The sequence below is a fragment of the Mustela nivalis genome (assembly GCF_964662115.1).
Source record: "Mustela nivalis genome assembly, chromosome: 6".
NCBI classification, from domain to species: Eukaryota; Metazoa; Chordata; class Mammalia; order Carnivora; family Mustelidae; genus Mustela; species Mustela nivalis.
Window position 1 is genome coordinate 31,693,142 of NC_139025.1, and position 4,889 is coordinate 31,698,030.

A 4,889-nucleotide genomic window follows, 5' to 3' on the forward strand; every position below is an offset into this window, starting at 1 on the left:
TTCCATCCCCCAAATGGTATGGCATCAGAGGAAGTACAGGGAAGACATGGATAAAAGGATGGAGGTTGTTGGCTTCCTAGATTTTTTCCTTTCGGTGCAAAGGCACATAACTGGGAACAAACAGAATGGAGCTGGGGGGAGGGGAGGGCAAGCAAGTGTGTTCTCCCAAAGGGAAGAGTTCACAGTGGGAGGCAGAAGTTCAGGTTCCTGAGAAATGTGGAGTAGCTGAATTAGTATCCTGTTTACAGCGCTTGTGGGAGCTCTGCCCTTTCTCGGTGTGTAATCCATCAGTAGATGACTCCCCACACCCTGGGGAGCTTTTAACCAATCTTCTAACAGGTCCTGACTGATGAGCTCTCACGGCCTTGGGCATCAGACAGATGTGTAAAAAGTAATGTTTTGGCATCAGGGTCCCAGGTATGGTTGCACATGTTAAAAACGAAACAAAACAAAATTCAACCAAGTGAATTTGAAGATCTAACTGGCATTATTAAGTGATTCATGAATCAGGCACCACCCTGTGGTGGTGACTTCTAAAAGTTGTACAGAATGGAAGGTTTATATAGGAAGGAAAGCGAGACAAGAGAGTTATCAGCAAAAGACTGGTTCCTACAAGATGACCTTTCCTTGATGGGGGCGGGGTGTCTTTTTATGAAGATTACATCATCTTCCTTTGCTTGTGGAGGGGGGGGCGGGGATGGAGAAGGCTGGTGTGATGGATGACCTCACTGATGCTTATCAGAAAATTCCTGACTGACCATTTAAGGCTACATTTGGAGGGGAGGTTGGAACTGCAGTTAGATTAGGTAGGAAGCCCCATTCTCCTGACTTGGCTGGCCCCAAGTGACATTTTGGGCCTGGGACATTTTTTGCTTTCTGCTTTGCATTGTAATCATCTGGTCATGTATGGTCTTCTATGGACTAAAAAGTCCCTGAGGGCAAAAACATGTATTAGAGTGTTTTATATTCCCAGAGTGCCTATGATCATTCTGCCCTAGTACTCTGTTAGGGGCCTCTTCTGACCTGCTCCCATGAGAGGAAGCAGCCTTCTCTTGGTCTGTTTCTGACCCTCCAGGTACACTCAATCCAAGTCATGTGGGAAACAAAGGCAGAAGAAAAATGATTAAATTTCCTTACTACCCACAGCCCACTGACAAGTCCCTGAAGCAGGCAGAGTGACATTCCTCTAGGAACTCAGCTGCCTCAATGTTAATACTTTGCCAAGGGCAAAAGGCAATCTTGGTCTGAACCCCAGGATCCTAAGCCTACTTTAACAAATAAAAATTCCTTTGGAAACGTCCTTTGTCTCTAAACCCCCCAAGGTACATACTGGCAATCATCCCCCAAGCATGTGGCCCACCGATACACATCTGAAGGGTCTCACAACTGCGGTTTTATGAGATGGTAACAAATGACTTTTTCCCAACAACAGCTAGCCCCCTCGAGGTCCTAGAAACCTTGCTTCCAAAATTCCTTGGAGACTTCACACCGTCCTTAACCTCCTCCCAGCCTGAAAGTTGGAATATAACCACTCACTCCTCACCACCTCTGTGCAGCTCTCTCTGCCCACAGGTCCTGTCCCCGATCCTTAATAAAACTACCTTTTTGCACCAAAGATGTCTTTCTTGGGGGGGGGTGGGGGGGAAGAATTCTTTCTTGGCTCTCAGCTTCAAACGTTAATATCTTTCCTACATTGAGAGGGAAAGGAGCTCTGTAGCTGATGTAGCAAGCAGGGTTCCTGAGCCAAGAAAGAATTCTTTAAACGTTTTTGGTGCAAAAAGGTGGTTTTATTAAAGCACAGGGACAGGAGGGTTGATTACATACTTTGGAGTTGGGGGGGATGGAAAGACCTGGGAAGTTTCCAGAAGGATTTTCATATGCTAAAGAAGACTTACAGGATCCTGGAGGCCTAGTATTGTCACCCTGAGGTTGTTTTTCCCTCCAGCAAGGCATTAAGACTGAGACAGTTGGGAGTTTCTGGAGGAATGTCATACTACGTCTGCCTCAAGTATTTGTCAACAGGCTGCAGGTTATAAGGAAATTTAATTTTATCTACATTTACTTTGCCTTTATTCTCCACATCCTGCCCCGGACACAGGGGCACGAGAGGGGTCCCAAAGAGACCAGGTTAGGCCACCTGCCCTTGACAAAATCCCAAGGCAGAGAGAGTAGTGGTGGTGAAACAAGAAAGGAGTTTATTTCAGTGAGGCAACACCGGGAGGACCACAGACTAGCGTCTTAAAGATGGTCTCTGAAGGGCTGAAAATCTGTCCAGGTTTATACAAGGAAAAGGCGGGGCCAAGGTTGGTGGGTATGTTCAGGAGTGCAGGAAAGGTCAGGTCGTCAGCCTCACGGGTGGGATCCCGGGGGCTCAGAGAGCAGCTCTTACTGCTTGAGGGGGTAATCTGGGGATGCCTTGACTCCAGGGTCTTTTGCCTGAGATGAGCTGAAAGGAAGATCTTTTTTATTATTATTATTTTTTATTAACATATAATGTATTATTAGCCCCAGGGGTACAGGTGTGTGAATCGTTAGGTGGAAGGAAGATCTTAATCAGTTAGAAAATTTGAGGTCAAAGTGATGGTGGATGAAATCCTCTTTCAGCTTGAGCTCTTGTCCCAAGGTCACGGTATTCAGCCTACAGACTGCTTCAGGGAGCAGCAACTTCCTGTGTGTGGTGGAAAAGGCATGGATCGGATCCCCCAGCCTTTATCAGGGTCCCCTCCCCCCCGGGACCATTTTTAAGTGGTTCCTCATTCCGAACCAAAATCTGTTCCCACCCCCAACCCGCAGGGGTTCACAACCCGTCCCTGTCCTGTTCTCGAGTCCCCCCACCCCAAAGCCTAACATCCCATTTCTGCAAATATGAAACTGTGAGACACCGCCCAAGCCTAGTGGGCTCCAACCCACCCAAGAGGTCTGTTCTGTCCTACCCCTGCCACTGGGATGGAGGTGATTTGGTTTTGGAATACAGGTGAGGTTTGATGGGGTGAGGTCCAGAACCAAAATCCAAGAAAGAATTCTTGAGACATCTTTGGTGCAAAATGGTGGTCTTATTACCGCTCGGGAACAGGACCCATGGGCAGAAAGAGCTGAGGCACTGGGGGGGCCTGCGGAGTGGCTGATTATATACTGGGGGGTTGGGGGGAAGTAAGGAAAAGGGAGGTTTCAAAAGAACTTTCATATGCTAAAGAGGACATGCAAGATAATGAGGTCTTGCCATTGTTGAAGTTGTTTTCCCCTCTAGCAAGGTATTAACATTAAGGTAGTTGGGAGAAAAACATCACAGGGGTTCCACCCAGGAGTGGGGGGCGGGGGAGGGGAGGAGGTTGCGGGGTGTCAGCTTGTGTTCTGGCTGCAGCCAGCCTGCTGTTCCCTCATCGGAGGAGGCTCAGGGCTGCCTCTCCCCCTACACACACACACACACACACACACACACACACACACACACACACACACGGTGTGCCCTGCCCCAGGTCCCCACCTCTTTCTCCTTCCGCCCTTCTGCGGCCACGCAGAACCTGGCTTCCAGCCTCAGACACACGCGCAAAGAGCAAGTAGAACAGTCAGGACATCAGAGAGGAAAGCCTGTGCGCTCCTGCTTCCTTCTCTGCAAATTTCCCAAGCGATGGGTCCACTCCGGCTGCTGCTGGCTGGGAAATCGGGGCACAACCATCTCTGCTGCAGGGTTTCCCTGAGAGCTGCCTTTCAAGGAAAAAGCCTCCCCACCTTCCTGAGAGGCCCTCACCGTCCCAGCAGGCTTTACCCTCTGCAGAGCATAGTCACCTCTCAGGATCTGCTCTGTCCAGGCGGGAATAAGATAAGAGTTTTCCCAGAACAGGCGAGAAGGACATGGGGCCCTATCATCTTGCAGGAGAAGAGCCACGGACAAATCGCTTCCTGGAAGCCAGCTGCACGCCTGTCCCTCCCCTGTCCCACAGCCCCTTGAGATCTGCTACCTCGGTCCTGGTCCTGATGAAGTCCCAGAACCTAAGTCAGGTTCGGTGGGGTGAGGTTCGGAGCTGATGACTAAAGAAAGAATTCTTAAGACATCTTTGGTGCAAAATGGTGGTTTATTAAAGCACGGGGACAGGACCCGTGGGCAGGAAGAGCTGTGGCCGCCCCGGGTTGTGAGGAGTGGTTGGTTATATACACAGGAGTTGGGTAGGTGAGGACAAAGGGGTGTTCAGAAGGGCTATTGGGGCAAAGAATACTATCAGGATATTGAAGACTTGGTTACTATCAAGTAAAGACAATTGGAAGTCTGGTGGAATGTTACATTCCTGCTATCAAGCCTCCTTGTTAATGAGATTTAGGTTTAGAAGAAATTTAACTTTATTTACTTTTCCTTCTACTTCCACCTCCTTCGGTTTTTTATGGAGGGGAGGGTGACATTAGGCTTGAGGAACTGAGTTCTGTGTCTTTGGAAATTGGGCTATTGATAAGGTTAACTTCTTTGTTGTAATCTCAAGGACATTTGCAAACCAAGGGAGACTCCTGCCTTGCAGGATTGTGATCTCAGCAAGTTAACTATTTATCATTTTATGGCAGTCAAGGGTGCCTGAGCAATGCTACACATATGGAGGGGAGCGGATGAAGGGGGGGTTGCAAGGCGCCAGCTCTTGCTTTGTCCTCAGCCAGCCTCCTGCTCCCTCATCAGTCCCGCAAGGAAACGAGTCACTCAGCTGTTTCACCACCCAGATTTGGGGGAATGAAAAGGGCGTCTCCCCCTGAATGAGAGCGGAGGTATCAGGGACTGAGCAGAGAACAGGGAGGACCAGACCTGGATCGGTGCAGGCCCTGGACAGGTCCCCAGGGGCAGAACGCCCGTGAGGTGCACTCAGTGGGCGGCGAAGGAGAGACACGGCTTACTTGTCCCAGGGGTAGCC